This window comes from Coffea arabica, chromosome 2e (genome assembly GCF_036785885.1).
Source record: "Coffea arabica cultivar ET-39 chromosome 2e, Coffea Arabica ET-39 HiFi, whole genome shotgun sequence".
Taxonomy (NCBI): domain Eukaryota; kingdom Viridiplantae; phylum Streptophyta; class Magnoliopsida; order Gentianales; family Rubiaceae; genus Coffea; species Coffea arabica.
In genome coordinates, this window is record NC_092313.1 from 47,784,055 (window position 1) to 47,801,629 (window position 17,575).

The 17,575-nt window shown below is 38.5% G+C and overlaps 1 pseudogene; it reads left to right on the forward strand.

Annotated features, from left to right (window-relative positions):
- Positions 1-14,296: 14,296 nt before the first annotated feature.
- LOC113729106 (two-component response regulator ORR3-like) lies at positions 14,297-16,638 on the forward strand (annotated as a pseudogene).
- The last annotated feature ends 937 nt before the right edge of the window (positions 16,639-17,575 follow it).

The window sequence follows — 17,575 nt, forward strand, 5'->3', positions numbered from 1 at the left end:
CCTATTCCTTTTGTTTTCCTTAGCAGGGGCCGACGCGGGTACGTTTGGGCACTTACACTAGTATAGTATAGTTAGACTTGCTTGTAATAGCGGACAATTAGGATGTTTGTTTTTATTGTGGTGGTTTGTATAAGGACCCTTCTTAGGGTCTACCTTTTGGTTTTGGTTGTATTTATAAGGATGTAATAGTTTGAGCAGGTACTTTTGGGGAATGTACTTATAACTCTTTTGGGATTGCATATCTATGTATAGTACTCTTTTGGATTTTGCTAGCTTTCGTTGTTTTAAGTTTTGAGTCCTGGCGCGAGCTAGGCAGGCGGCCCGCCGATACCCTTGGGTTCGCCCTTGGGAGAAGTAGGGTCGTCACAGTATAGAGGTGGATTTGATGAAGGATCTGCCGAGCAAAGTTTGGATTGCCTTCGGCGATAGGTTAGGTTTCTGGCAGGATCTCATTCCAGAGAATCTGCCCAGCTACTGCGGGCATTGTTTTCACCAAGGGCACACCGTGGAAGAGTGTAGGGTGAAGAACCCAAGCCTGAGGGTGGAACAGCCGCGTCGACACCAGTGGCGGGTGGCGCTGCAGATGAAGGAGGGGCTGGTGCCGGCTCGGTTAGAGGGGAAGGTCGGTGAGGGCCACCTATGGCCAAGCTGCGTCCAGGAGGGAAGGAAGGATAGGCCTGAAGGTGTGACCAAGCAGAAGGTCGCAGGGGGAACGATTCGGCCAAAGGAGCTGTTAGCGTCGGAGAAGACAGGCGTCAAGATTGGGGAGGGTGAACAGCAGCAGCAGCTCACTCTTGTTAGGCAAGTTGATGGTGCGGCGGCAGTTTCAGACGTGGCAGTGGTGATTGATGGACCAGCATGGGTGACGTTGGACGAGCAACGTTGTTTAGAAGGGGCTGTGGTGGCGTGCGTCGCTCCTGTCTTGGGGTCGCAGGTCACGTTACACGCGACCTCTTTTGGCTTGCGGGCGCGACCTCCAGGGGCAGATAGCGATGAGCTCTTCACTGGGCAGTCATGTACGCAACATGGCACGATGGAACTAGATGGGAAAGTGTTGGTAGAGGAGGCTATCCACCACGCAACAGAGCAGGAGATAGAACGGATTGCAGATGTGGTGTTTGTGGAGATGGAGGAGGCACGCACGGGTGATGGTTTGAGGAAAGATGGTGACGGGGGAACCACGCGGCAGCTGTCATACATGGCAGAAGTGGGTAACCTCTCTCCACGGGGTACGGTGCTGAAAGAGGGTCTAAGTGAGGGGAAGGCTGGTCTGCTGTTTGAAAAGCACCATCAGGGTCTCGATGACGCTTTCAGAATGGTCACGGGTAAGTCCAAGGGCGTGCACGTGAGATTCCCATCTGATAGGGAGCTGCGATCTACAGTACGGGCTTCACAAAATTCCTTCCATCCTTTACTTCATGATTAATGCACTTTTTTTGGAACATCAGGGGTGTCGTTAAGGCATCCCATTTTCGTAGGTTGAGGAAATTAGTTGTCTTATCATATCCAATTGCTAGTATTCTGCGAAATGCATGTTCAATTGTCGTTAGCCGAAGAGTTTAGGGCTAAATTGAAACTTGACCATGTTCTTTTTCAGTCAGAGGGGTTGTTGTGGGTTTTCTATAACTCTCCTTTTTGTTGCTCCATTTTGGGTGAGGGTAATCAATTTTTATCCTTGTTTATACAACATCCTGGTTTGGTGAGTTCGATGCCCAAAGTACAGAAGCCACAAGAGTTCTCACAGTTTCGGCCAATTAGTCTATGCAATTTTGTGAACAAGATCTTCTCTAAGATTTTGGCCCGCCGGCTTGCACCTCTCCTGCCTAAGATTATCTCGCCGAATCAGAGTGGTTTTGTTCAGGAAAGGTCTATTTCGGACAATTACTTACTTGTTCAGGAGGTCATTGCGGGCATCAAGAGGAAAGCGCGTGGGGGAAATGTCGTGTTCAAACTGGACATGACAAAAGCTTATGATAGGATGAAGTGGCCATTCTTGATACAGGTTCTGCGTGCGTTTGGCTTTGGGGAACGCTGGATCAATATGATCTGGCGGATTATATCCAATGTCTGGTTCTCCATTGTTATAAACGGATCGCTCTGTGGGTTCTTTAAGTCGGCTCGAGGACTTCGCCAGGGTGACCCATTGTCGCCTGCGTTGTTTATCATCAGGGCGGAGGTGTTATCTCGGTCCCTAAACCAACTTGTGTCTTGTCGGGGGTTTCAAGGTTTCTCGATCCCTCAAGGGTGCCCGTCTATTACGCATTTGGGGTATGCTGATGATGTTCTAATATTCTCTAGTGCGACTGCCTCCACCCTCCGGCTAGTAATGAGGGTATTGGAGGAGTATGAGGCATCATCCAGACAGCTGATCAATAAAACAAAGAGTTGTTTTTTGGTTCATGCCAAGATAGGTAGGCCGCGGAGGAAATCGATCCAGCAGGTCACAGGCTTCAAGCCTATGTCATTTGCCATCTGGTATTTAGGGTATCCTCTCTATTCTGGGCGGAAGAAAAAGGAGTATTTCGCTGGGCTATGCCTCGCCGTGGTAAGTAAGGTTGACTCCTGGAAAAACCGGTTACTCTCTGCAGGGGGAAGGATCGTGCTCTTGAAACGTGTCCTCTCCACGCTTCTGGTCCATCTTTTGATGGCTGTATCGCCTCCGAAATCAATTTTTAAAGAGATCGAAGGGAGGTTCTCTAACTTCTTATGGGGTGAATCCGTGTGGGGCAAAAGTTGCATTGGATCAGGTGGAAGGACCTATGTGTGCCGGGTGAAGAAGGGGGTATGGGTTTCCGCCGTCTAGAGGATATTCACGATGCCTTTTCCATCAAGCTGTGGTGGAACTTCCAGTCCTTGTCATCTCTGTGGGCGACCTTCATGAAGGCTAAGTATTGTGCGCAGGTGCATCCTAATTTGGTACACCGTGGTAGGGGGTCGCAGGTATGGAGGAGGATGATGGAGGTCCGTCAACTAGCAGAGAGCCACATCGGGTGGATTGGCCGTTCTGGAAGCTCAAACTTCTGGTTTGACAATTCGCTTGGGACAGATTCGTTGTCTTCGCGGTTGGATAATGTGTTGGATCATAGGGTAGCTGATTTTGTAACGCATGGTGATTGGAACGTTTAGCTCCTTCAACAGTGGGTGCCGCATGGTGTAGTCAAGGAGGTTGTGAGGGTTGCTCCCCCGGTAGGGCATCTGCCTGATTTGATGGTATGGAGACCGACTCAGTTGGGGCGGTTTACACTCCATTCTGCGTTTCAGTTAGTGCGTCGGCATGCCAATAGCTTCTTCATGTATCACAGATTGTGGCACCTGGTGTTGCCGTTGAAAATTTCCTTCTTCTTATTACGACTATTGCATGGGCGGTTACCTGTGGATTGCTGCCTGTGGAAGTTCAGGGTTCATGGGCCGTCCAGGTGTGGGTGCTGCCCATCACCGGATATCGAGAACATCGAGCATGTGTTCGCTACGGGCGATATGGCGTCACGTGTCTGGCATTACTTCGGGGATCCAGTTGGCATATCTTGGTCTGGTTCATCGTTTCGTGTCCTTCTGGCAGCCTGGTGGTATGGGAAGAAGGGTAATCGGCACCTGGCCTTTGTTCACCATATTTTGCTGCTTCTGATTTGCTGGCACCTTTGGAAGTATAGGAACTCCATGAGGTATGAGGGGATTCAGGTTAGGTTCGACAGGTTGTGCACGTTGGTCATGGCTGACCTTGTGGAGCTATTTTCTATATACTTCAAGCAGCAAAGGTCCTTCCCGGCGGCTTGGGTGCACTTCTATGCGGCTATTTCCCGGTGGGTTCCTCGGATGTCATATTCAATAGTACGGTGGTTGCGGCCGCCAAGTGGGGTTCTCAAACTCAATACCGATGGGTGTTCCAAGGGGAATCCAGGAGTTAGTGGGGGAGGAGGGGTCATTCGTGACAGTGGGGGTAAATTACTCTTAGCGTTTGCCTGCCATCTTGGTCAAGCTACGAGTGTTCAGGCTGAGGTTCGTGCTCTGCTTTTTGGGGTGAAGGTGTGCATTCAATGGGGGTTCCGGAAGTTGGAGGCCGAATTAGATTCTCTTGTGTTGGTCCACATTTTGTTTGGTAAGGCTAGGTGTCCTTGGAGTGTTTTCCTGGAGGTACAGCAGTTGCTTGGGTTTATGGAGCATATCCCTAGTGTGGGCCACTGTTTTCGGCAAGCAAATCAAGTTGCTGATGTTTTATCGAAGGTTGGGTGTACTCTGGGGGAGAGGTCATTTACACGTCTGCATCAGAGTTACCGCCGACGGCTAGAGGTGCCTTGCGCCTAGATAGATTTGGGTTCCCTTCTGTTAGATCGTTTGTTCAGGATCACGTAGGTGTATAGGGACTGGTGTGTTTGATGTTTCTTTCAGTTTATTAATAAATTAATAGGGGGTGGCATCCCTCCCCGCGATCGGGGTTAGCCAAAAAAAAAAAAGATATCATGATGCAATGTAAATTTTATAAGGATAAATTTGACATTCTACTATTTAGGCATTGTAGGGTGAAGATGGAAAGGACTTTCCCTAAATTTTTTTGAGGAATGGAATTTCAATAAAAAGTTGGAATTGTTATGAAACAATTAAAAGTATGGATGTCCCTTTGTATTCCCAAGAGGATTAATTCTTGATTTATGGATACATTATGTATAGAAGTTACAATCCATAAATCTATTCATGTAGTGGAAGAACCGTTTCATAGGTTTCTTCATATTCTTGTAATAGTGGGTGTTTAATAGGATTGATGTTCCTTTAATCTTGTAGTACCTATATATAGAGGTACATTGACACCTTTTGGAATGAACTTTTGTATTAGTTGGAATCATAAGAATATCACTCTCCATTGCTCCACTTCTTTCTCTACTTCTTTCTCCAATATTTCACTTGATATTATAGTACCTTATTTTATTAGTTTTATAACACGTTATCAGCACGAGTCTCTACTTCTGAGCAAAGGTGAAACACGAGACTCTGTCAAGATTCTGCTAGTGTCAAATCAACTGTTGGTTTTTTTTTCGAGCAACTCTTGACTACCTATTGAGGTAAATCTCTAACCCATAAACTTATTTCAATTTCTTATGGTTAACACTTGAATGATCGCAAAATACAAGTGCTTATTGCTGAACAATCACTAAACACAAATATATACTGTTTGACATCTTTGAGGTAATATTTCTCCTTTTAATTCTACTTATTTATTTTTTGAATTATTTGTTATAAATAATTATATTCTGATGCAATGAATTTTGGAGATGCTATTATAGAAAATCAATTATATTTGAGGATCTACTTGTCCTTTGAAATACTTAAAGAAAAAGATTCGACCACCTGAAGATGGTCGTTGTTTAACGAAAAGATTTGACCACCAGAAGATGGTCATTATTTCAAAACTTGGTATGATAAATTTACTTATGGGTGCAAGTACACAATTTTGCTATGTTTAGAATTATTTTTTAGTTGAAAATAATATTTTCTACATATTTCTCAAATATGCTCTTGTAGTAGTAATATTGAGATAAATTTTGAGAAATATTTTGTACTTATTGCATGCTAATTCTAGTCCATTCCCAGAAGTGAATCCGACTAAATTTCAATTTATTAGTTATGGTTGTTGCCATGACTATGATTTTGGTAAATATATATTTTACCATGACAAGAGAAAAAATTACCACTTGAAGTGGGATAATAATGATAAGGACAAGAAAATAAAGGTCCTAAAGATAAATGTCCTGAAGTACATTTGACAAATCAAAATTATAATCGGATCTTCACATGGCCAATTTCTTTAAACACCCTGAAGGTGTATGATGCTTGATTTAATTTATGATAGTAATTAGCTTTTCTTCCTGAAGAAGAAATGAATGTTAAATATTTGGGATCAAAAAAATTATGGTGATGATATTTGTCCCATAAGAATTATGGTGACAATGATATGTGTCTCATTAATAAGTGCTACTATATACACTATATTCCAATGAGAGAGACAAATACAATCAGTTGTAGTGTATAAGTGATTGAAAGCTCCAGAAGAGCCACTACTATATTTCTCCCTGTAGGAGAAAAGTTTATTATGAATAAAGTACTATTTTTTATCATGTCTCGAAAAATTTATTGAATTTGAATATCCGTTGAAATGGATATCAAATTGAGATATTAAATGAGACAACAATAGATATCATGTTTTGAGATAAAGGTTAATTATATCATAATAACCATTCGAGTGAGAAATGATTATCGATATAGTTGTCTTCATTCTCATTTGATTTATAATTATCACCTGCAGTAAACCAGAAGTTTACTGATCCCAATGAATACATGATTTAACGAAAGTGAAAATATTTGAGAGCCAACAAATGTTTATACATACCCCCTTTATATTATATATGGCTCCAAAAAAATTTTAATTTTTATGTCGGGTATGAATCAGTTTTTACGATTAAATATCGTAAAATATTGATGAGTGATCTATTGAATGATTTATTTATTCTGATAAGTTACGATTCCCGATAATAGGGGGAGGAAAAGATCAACCTGTCGCGCCCCACTTTTCGATAAGTGAATATGTGAGTGATGATGTGTGTGTACAAAATGAAAAGTAAAAAGGCCATGGGACTTTGGAAAGCGACGATTTGGCCAAATGAAATTTTAAAAAGGGTTTTTTAAATATGAAGACGGAGTCGCCACTTGGTATAGAGTTAGGGTGTACCAAGTCACCCAAAAAGTGTTTTTAAAAGACAAAGTAGCAAAACCCTTTTTAAAACGACTCCTAGTCCACGTAAGCCAAAGAAAAAGGTTCGGGGGTCACGTTTGACAAAGGGGAAGGCAAGGATAGAATCCAAGGCACCCCTTTGACCTAGCCAAGGCTAGTTGCGCGACTTAACCTTACCTTTCCTAATTTTCTACCCAATATATGTTCGCACGTTGGACATGACTATATGAATGCAAAAACCTAGACCTAGGGGGATCGGGGGAAATTTCTCTTCAAAGGTCGAGTGGTGCCAATCACATTAATTGTGAAGCCCAATAATGATCCTTTTGGAGAGGTCACACCTAAACCTAAATGACGTGAAAAATGAGTGGAATGCATGCCATGTGAAAGTGTGAGCTTGTGTGAAGTGAGAAAAATGATAAAAGTAATAAGATAAGAGTGAAGGTGTGCAAATGTAGATGACAGTACTCGTGTGCGAGTGAAGATAAAATGCTCGTGTGCAAGTGTAGATAAAAGGGTTCGTGTGCAAGTGGAGACAAAAAAGTGTTCGTGTGCAAGTGAAGGTGATAAAAAGGTGCATGTGTGCAAATGAGACAAAAGTGAAAGTGTAATGATAGAGTGGATTGACAATGCATGAGCCTAGGGAATTCATGCATATTGGGTACGGGGAGACCTAAATCGTGACTTGATTTTCCCTTTGATTAGAAGGCAAAACTAGCGTGCTAAGGCTATCGAGTAGCCACACTCGCTCGTTTCCCTTATCGGAAGGGGACACTCAAGCAAAATGAACCCTATAGCTAGTATGGGATGCAAAACCTAAAGTGAGGGGAAAGGGGAATCGAGGAGCATGCCAGATGATAAAACTAAGAAAAAATGCATGATATGTAGTGAACAGGCAAATAATGCATTAATGAAAAATAAAGGAAAAATTCTATTGGGTCTAGCGTTGGACTAGCCCTTTCTATGAATTCCTAATGAAATAATGAGCCACAACTAGCGTTGGACTAGTGTGGTGACGTACGTTCATCCATTCCATTCATTCATGGTTATGAAAGCAAGTAGACATGCCAAAACGCTCGTAAACACGTAGCACGTAGCACTTAGCATGCTCGACTAGATGCAAGAGCCTACCAAAGCAATTAAACATGTAGCAACAAAAGCAAGCAACCAAGGGGAAGGGGAAGTGGACCAGATGCTCTCCGAGCCCTATCTATTACAAGCCAAGAGGTGTACACATACCCCATAAAACTTAAATAAAAGCAACCAAGGGGAAAGGGAAATGGACCAGATGCTCTCCGAGCCCTATCTATTACAAGCCAAGAGGTGTACACATACCCCATAAAACTTAAATAAAAGTAAAAGCAAGTAAATACATGCAAGGAGGTAAGGAAAGCGGAGTAGGCATGCATATTCACATAACACGTTGGATCACATAGGAGAAATGACAATCAAGAAGATAGAGGTTACCTCCCTTGCAATTGGGCCCCAATGAAGTGAAACCACTTATTTATCCTCCAAAATAAAAAAAATGGTCAAGGTACCAATTTATTTGGAAAAAATTAAAGAAAAATAGGCAAACACAAGCTTACTTGATCATAAAGCCCCTAAAGTCATGAATTAAGTGCAATTGAAACAAAGCATAGTAATTAATTAAAACAAACAAGCAGTGAAAATGTAGAATTAAAATTGCCAAGGACCAAATTGATGAAACCATTCAATTGATTGGGTCCTAGTGGAACAAGGGGGGACTCAGGGGGTTAAAGTGTAATTTTCAGAAGTTATTCTCATGCAAAAGCATGCAAAATACTATGAAACGTTTCTGCAACAACGGATATTGAAGCATCTGATGAGAGTTTTTGCTTGCAAAACTTTAGGTGCGGCTTTCTTTCATTCAAACAATCAACATCTCAAGACCTCAAACAACAAAACAATTATCAAACATTCATCTCACTTTTCACTTAAGATCTTTATGTTTAAACATCAGAAAAACATGCAAAAGGCCATGCAAGCAGCAAATTTCTGGAAGAAACAAACACACAGGAACTGGTTCGGCACTTGAACTGTCCAATTTCCAGCCAAGTTTTCCAACATGATTCAAGTATTTAAGATCTAAATATGCAAACTCAGCACCAAACTTCCACTTTCCCCCCCCCCTTTTACACAAGACTAACCAATTGATTAGAAGAAACCAAAGCCTAGTGCACGGTTACAGTGAAAGAAAACAGCAAAGTAGCCGCGGCAACCTTGCTCTGGTGCAAAAACAGATTTAACAACTAGGGAAATTTTCCTGAAGCAGATTTGTGGCTTATCAAAACATAACCCAAAATATCAAACCTCTGCCATGACTTCCAACCAAATCAAAGTAGTATGAACATGGGCCAAATTTTGACCCGAGATTTCAAAAAAAACAGCGCAGATTAAACCTGAACCAAAGGAAATGCGCATGAAAGAAAACTAATGGCTCCTCCCCCTAAGTTCCCAAACAAGACAGATTCTAAACATGTTCATAGCATCCCAGTCCAGCAGCAAACAGAAACAAGGACGTCAAACCAACCATGACTTCAGCAATCAAAGAAAGCAAATATATTCTGCCCGTACTGCTGCAAAACGCCCCCCAACAACTCTAACAGACCCAAACGCAGAAAAGGAAAGCAAGCTAAACAAGAACTTCTATCAAATCAAAAACTTCAGCTTTAGCCAAATCAGACGCAAGATGGATGCATATTGGTTTAACCGAAACCCAGCAAGAGATTTAAAAGACCAGATTTCAACTTAGCGGATTGGGTTCCACGTGAAAATTAGAACGGCAAGAAAGAGAGTTGAACATTACCTGTTTCACTTCTTCTGGCATTGGAATCCCAGCAGGAACCCGCGAGGAGGCGTACTCCCCAGAAATCAAATGAAACACTCTTTCAGCAGGCTTCGCTGGTGGTGACTGCCGATACTGGTGGTGGAGGCGGCTCCAGTCCTTGAGCAGGCCGTTGGTCACTTGTGGGCTACGCGGGAGAAGAAAGGTTGTAATTGTTGGTGGCTGCGATGGAGGCTGCGCGCGATGCGACGACGGTGGACGGCAGCAGCGGCAGATGCGGTCTGCGATGGCCTAAACAGACTCTTCTTGCGTCCTTCTTTGCAACCCTGCACCGTGGCTCTCTCAACAATCTTCCCCAAATTCCTGCCGCCCTTTGCTGTTTTTTTGTGTTTTTCTTTTGCCGTCAAACTCTCCCCGTATCCCCTCCTTTTCCAGATTTTCCAAGCCCTTTGCTACAGCCCTCAACCCCGGCTCTTTCTCTTTCAGTTTTTCTCCCCCGCTGTCCCCATTCTCTCCCTTTTCACTCTCGGCCCTCAGTTTTTCTTTTTCAGCTCCCAGCCGTCACCCGATGCTCAGCTCCCTTTCTTTTTCTTGCCCAAACCCTTGCTCAGTTTTCTGTTTGCCTATCGATGCCCCCCCCCTTTCTCTCCGCCTTCTCTCGGGTTTTCTTAGCCGCTAACTTTCTCTCTGTCCCTCCTCTCTTGCGGCTGCCCTTAGATCATTCCTTTTATATCCCAATAACCCTAAACTTCAAGCCAGCTCTTCTATATTTGCAGCCCAAGGAGCTGCCGAACATTTCTTTGCAAGCTGCCGCATATCTCTCTTTTTTTTTTTTTTTTTTTTTTACAACTTTCGACTTAATAAAACACAGAAATGATAAAATATAAATAATAATAATAACAAATTGCCAAAAACCAAGTAATAATAATAATAATAATAATGAAAATAATTTAAAAACTGAACAACTAAAAACAACAAAAATGACCATTTTTCCATCTCTTTTTGTTTCATTTTTTTCATTTTCCCCAAAATAACTTAATAAAAATAACTAAAGTGCCCAAAGATTGAATTTAAATAAACATATTTTTGTGAACAAATATTCTTTTTCCTTTTTCTCTTTTTTTTCATTTTTCCGATCTAACTAAAGCCTATTTTTTTGAATTTTTCTTTTCAAGAAAGCATTGAATAAAAATAAAATGACTATAACATATTTTGATGTTTTCCTTTTTTTCTAAAAACTCTACGCTAATTTTAAACTTAAAAGCTAAGACTAAAAATTAAAACTAAAAGTAAACAACGAATGCAAGCAATCTAAAATGAAAATCATGAAATAGATGCCACATAAAATTATTCAAAATTTGGTGTCTACACAACCGAAAGGAAGTCATTTAAAAAAAATTAGATTTCCTCGATCCTCATACAAAATAACGTGAACTGGAAGTTCAAGAAATTATTCATTTGCTGAAAACTGCAAATCAATTGTCAGATATATTTATCGACTCCAGAAGAGCCATTAAATCAACTATTCCTGCAGGAATACTCTGGTTAAAATTGATGTCCCTGAATGACATGTACAAGTGCTACAAATAAATTTAAGGCCGGCCTATCTAAATAAGGTATAAATTGATTTCAAATAACTCCGGAGATTAAATAAATGTCATGACAAAATTCAACCTCTTGAAGAGGTTGCTCCTGAAGAGCCAACTCCTGAAGAGAATAAAATCATAGAAAATTTAATTGGAGCCTAATAAAATATAGCACTTGATATTATAGAAGTTAATGAGGATCATGAATCTAAATCGGTTGATGAATGTCGGTATAGAAATGATTGTTCAAAGTGGAAAGATACAATCCAATCTGAATTGGATTTATTGGTTAAAAGAAAAAGTTTTTGGACCTGTAGTCCAAACACTTGAAGGTGTAAAACTAATAGAATAAAAAGAAATGAGAAAAAAGAAATTGTGATGTATAAAGCAAGACTTGTAGCCCAAGAATTTTCACAAAGGTCTGGATTTGATTATGATGAAACGTATTCACCTGTAGTGGATGCCATCACATTTAGATATCTTATGAGTTTTGCAGTACATGAAAAATTAGATATGCGTCTAATGGACGTCGTTACTGCATATTTATATGGGAATCTTGAAAATAATATTTATATGAGAATTCCCGAAGGATTCAACATGCCTGAAGCATGCAAATCAAATTCTAAAAATATTTATTCTATTAAATTACTAAGGTCTTTGTATGACCTAAAACAATCTGGACGTATGTGGTATAACCGCCTCAATTAATGTCTGACTAAAGAAGGTTATACCAATGATCCAATATGTCCATATGTTTTTATCAAGAAAAATGGATCAAATTTTGTGATAATTGCTGTATATATTGATGATCTAAATTTGATTGGAACTCCTGAAGAGATTCAAAATAATGTTGAATATTTGAAGAAGGATTTTGAGATCAAGAATTTTGGAAAAACAAAATTCTACCTTGATTTACAAATTGAGCATTTGAAAAGTGAAATTTTTGTCCACCAAACTGCATATACCCGGAAGGTATTAAAGCGGTTTTATATAGATAAGACACATACATTAAGTACCCCAATGGTCGTCAGATCATTAAATCCTAATAAGGATTCTTTTAGACCACGAGAGGAAGATGGAGAGATATTTGGTCCTGAAGTACCATATCTCAGTACAATTGGCGAAGAATATTGAAATGCGACGATTAAAAGATCTCAAATGATGTTTGCATCAGGGGGAGAAATTAATACACAAGAATAGTGTACTCTTTTTCCTTCACTAGGGTTTTTGTCCCGTTGGGTTTTTCCCTAGTAAGGTTTTAACGAGGCATATTCTTTGTGTAATGGACATCCAAGGGGGAGTGTTATGAAACAATTAAAAGTATGGATGTCCCTTTGTATTCCCAAGAGGATTAATTCTTGATTTATGGATACATTATGTATAGAAGTTACAATCCATAAATCTATTCATGTAGTGGAAGAACCGTTTCATAGGTTTCTTCATATTCTTGTAATAGTGGGTGTTTAATAGGATTGATGTTCCTTTAATCTTGTAGTACCTATATATAGAGGTACATTGACACCCTTTGGAATGAACTTTTGTATTAGTTGGAATCATAAGAATATCACTCTCCATTGCTCCACTTCTTTCTCTACTTCTTTCTCCAATATTTCACTTGATATTATAGTACCTTATTTTATTAGTTTTATAACAGGAATGAACATTCCAGAAGGAAAAAGCTTTCCCAGTTAAATGAACCATACCAGATGCAAAAATGGAATGGACTAGTTGGAAAGGTCTTTCCTTTCCATGCCATTCCTATATAGCAACCAAAGGAAAAGTAATAAAGTTTGCTATGGTCTTAAGATCTTTTAATTCACTTAACAAATTTGACTTAATGGACAAAATTGTCCTTTTAATTTTAAGTTATTCTAACGCCCAATATTTGCTCGTATCATTAGCCGCACTTGAGATAGAGATCTTGGTTTTAATTTATTTGCCCCCTCTCTCTCCCCCTTCCTCCCACTTTTTAAATTTCACTCATTCCCTACTAAAAAAATATTTTAGAAAAAATACCATGAAAAGAGAAATTGATATAGTTAGAGGGTACAATTTGACTCACATGCAGTGTTAAAAGGGCAAGTGCTGTTCAAACTTTATATCATTTCTTAAAGATATGTTTACTTTCCTAGTTCTCAGACTCTTGATGCAGATTAATGATGCTAGCTTAGGTAATGTCACCCGGAAACATATAACAAAAAGAAACAAACAGAGATTATTGTTTCCTTTTCTAGTTCTCAGACTCTTAATGCAGATTATAGATGCTAACTTAGGTAATGTCACCCGAAAACATGCAAAGAAAAATAAACAGAGATAAAGAGAAGCGACTAGAATCGGAATCCATCCTTTTATATGCCGTCAGCCAAAATATTTTCGTTTAAACTTCTCGATCCAAATAGATGACAAATAATCTCTGCTCAAAATTAATGTCCTTTTACACGTATAGAATGCATCTTGATTTGCTATTACATGAAAAAAAAATCATTAAATCGAGAGTATTTGAAAAATCTTTATAACCAAAAGAATACCCAAGGGTTTTGACATGAAATAGATGAAAAATAGTTGGTCTACATATGAAAATGAAAAATTTAATACCAGTAATGCACTCTTCAGATATGTTTATCAAATCATTGCCGTACCCTAGCTCATGCCTATGCTAGTACAATCCTGAACTGAAGAATTTGAACCAACAAATTATTTTATACTGGAGTCTTACTTACCGTTCCTACCAGTAACCACTATGTGTCCTAATTTACTACATGTAAGCACGTGCATGGGGGTTTTTTATTTTTTATTTTCTAGTAATGTTAAACAAAAAATCAAGAATCAATAAGGTGATAAGGAATACAGATATGATCTTCCCTTGCACAAAAGGCCAACCCGATCTTCATATCAAAGTCTACAGTTAAAAAATTAATCTGATTCAATGATATTATAATGTGAAGCTTCTTTGCTTCTTCACCAATTCAAAAATCAACTGAGGAGATCCCAGAGATTCTGATTGATATCTGGTCCGATCTCTCTTTCCAAACTGATTGATATCTGTCAATATTTTCTGTATCTCCTCCATCCAATCCCCCCTAATGGGACCTAATATAACCACACTACCATCACCTATCCTTCATTCTTCATTCTGATTTTCAATCCTAACTTTTTGGGTTTCTCTATATTGTTTGAACAATGGGAGCAGTAGTAACAGATTCTCAGTTTCATGTTCTAGCAGTTGATGACAGCATCATTGACAGAAAGTTGATTGAGAGGCTCCTCAAGACTTCTTCTTATCAAGGTATTTCTCTTTCGTAATTATTTTTTTTTCCAACGACAATTAACTTCTCAGGCTTCAATAACATCCTTGCTTTCTAATTGTCCACATGAAGTGTGCACAAGATCAGAATCAATCGGAAAAAGCCATTTAGAAGGAAAACATTTTTAAGTCAATCATCATAGATGCTGAAGAAAACAATTTCTGGTTCTGTAGCTTTTAGTATTAGTTACCAAATTTCTTAAACTTCAAGGATGCGTGGAACGGTAGCTGAAGCCCACTTCACAATATTTAAGAAAATCCAGTAGGTGAACCTCCAAGGCATCCTACATTCCCTTCCGAGGCTCAAATATTAGATTCAGCTGTTCTTTCAACTGGTAAAGAACGTATCAGAGCAGCTACTTCTTCAGTGTTTTTCTCAATTGGCCAGCTGCCCTACACGTTTGTGCCAGCCCAAATACTTGCATGCATAACCCAGAAAAAGGCAAACATCAAATTGATGCCCAGTGAATAAATCCCAGATCAGCATCCTCTTTTTCCTTCATCTTCATCTTGAATTTTACATCTAGGTTGTGTAAAGTTTGGCAAAGATTAAGGTTCTTGGTTAAAATGCGGCTTGCAGTGTTGACGGCTACAAACTTTAAAGTCTTGGTGGTAACGAACAGCCCAAGAGGTGTTGGCAAGTGAATAACCAATTTAATTTTTGTTATTCACTGGTTTTACGTGATTTGCAGTTACAGCTGTTGATTCTGGAAGTAAGGCTCTTGAGTTGTTGGGCTTACTTGATGATGAAAAAGCAAATGGCTGCAGCACTGAACAACATGTAAGATTTTTTTTCTTTAACTCTTTGATATGTGTTTAGCTTTAAAGAATATTTAATGAATTATATGTTGTAATTTTTGGCTCATTTTTTTAATTCCATTGTACCATGACAGGTTGTGGAAGTGAATCTGATCATCACTGATTATTGCATGCCGGGAATGACAGGTTATGATCTGTTGAGAAAGATCAAGGTGAGCAAACCTTTTTTTTTCCTTTTTTTTTTCAAAGGAGTATGTCTTTGTTTATATCATTTTTTTGTTTTATTTGACACTTTTAGATTTTAATTATCCACGAACCTTCAAGCAAAGTCTACACTAGTTGCTAATTAATGGTGTCAAATTTTACCTTAAAGGACTCACAAATTAATATTTTTGTTCTTGTAATAGGAGACAAAAAAACATTTTCTTTCACGATCCAGTAAACATAAATCACCACATAATGATCTTCTACGTGACATATTACAGGATATACTCGTGTAATTGTTGATTTAGCTAATCGTTATGTATACATTCTAATACTAATTAGATCTTTTTTAAAAAAAATTCCTATATGGGAGGGGTGGAATTTAAAAAAAGGGAAGGAAACAGAGGGATTTCTAATTTTTTAAATCTCAGTTTTAGCACTAGACCAATACCTCTTGGGTCCAATATTAATTAGATCAAGAAAAATGGATTAGCTGTAAGTCTCAAGCCAAGTAGATAATCATTGATTGTTAGGCCTGTGATGTTTCTCCTACAAAACCTTTTTGAAAGAAAGTTTATTTTCTCACAAAAGTGTGCAAATTGCAATGATAGGTGTGTTTAGTCAACTTAGTTTTTAATAAAAGTTATTGTACCCTGTTGTGATAAAGGATGCAGTGCATGTTGTCTTGAATTAATAATTATCTGGTAAACCATCCTGTGATGTATGACTTCTAACAAACCAAAGGTAAGGTTGTATGTTCAATGTTTTCGAAATAAATAATCACAGTCCAATTAAAATATATATCTTGCTAAAAAAGAAAAAATAATACATTTCTTCATTAAGAAATAAATTATGGGATTTGTAGATTAGTTACTAATTAAAAATTTGCTAAATCTTTTTGCAGGAATCTTCGTCATTGAAGGACATCCCAGTGGTAATAATGTCTTCTGAGAACGTTCCTTCAAGGATTAGCAGATGCTTGGAAGATGGGGCATATGATTTCTTCCTTAAACCAGTCAAACAATCAGATGTGAATAAACTCAGACCCCATTTGTTGCGAGGAAAAGCAAAGGAATCAGTAAAAGACCAAGAACAACTGCAGCAGCCGCCTACCCCAACTTCCAAGAGAAAAATTATAGAAGAGTCTCTCTTACCTGAGCCTACAAGAACTAGATTTCAATAAGAGCATTTGAAGATAATCCTAACACCAGAAAAAGAAGAAAAAATTTCCCTTTCTATTTTGTTCAAGAAATAGTTAGATTTATATAGTATAAATAGACAGGTAAATCTTTTAGGAACATGAACTTATTATAAACTTCTACTCTAAATTTACTACTAATAGTACATCAATGATTTCTTTTTTTCAAATTCTAGTGTAACTTCCTCAGATTTCTTTAATTTTTTTGGTATTATTTTAATTCTAGCACATTGTTGGACTTTGACATTCATAAAATGACTTTGCTGAAGAAATGATATAGCAACCAATGAGTAATGAGTTGAAATAAAATTAAAAAAATTGAAGATACAGCACTTAAGAAATGCATAATTGAAGATGGAAAAAGTTTATATGCATTGACAGAACTTGGGGATGGCGGAGAGAGCTCCCCATCCCCTAAGTTTGAAAATTTAGTTTTTCTCTTTTGAAAAATTGAAGTTTTTAAGAGATTTTTTTTGTAAATTTAAACTTTTGCCCCTGCAAAAAGAATTACAATATTTCAGGTCATACACTTAATTTTTAGTTGAATTAAAGTTTCGTTTATGTTAATACGAATTGGTTTGCTTAAGATAAATTGAGTGTTTGTTCTTTTTGCTGCACAAAAAACCTTCTTTTTTTTTTTTCTCTTGATTCAGTGTGATATAAGAAGAAAGTTCCTGGGTTATTGACCAGTGATGACAAGAAATTTTTAAGTTTTATGACAAAATTCAGAGATCAATTGCTTTTTCTTTATTCTCTTTTTTTTTAGAGCGAATTCAAAGTTTACGACTAAATTTCTTATGAATGGTTAGTTATGTGACTTGTATAGGAGTGATCATGTGTATAGTTATTAATCTACTTTGACCTGAACTTTAAGAAACAGTAAGCATATCTTAGTAGTTTTTTTTTTTTTTTCAAAAATGTATTATTAAAAGGAGTCAAAATACATAGAGAGAGGCGCCCCTCCCAACTTGCGCCTGCGTGCCCGAACAACCAA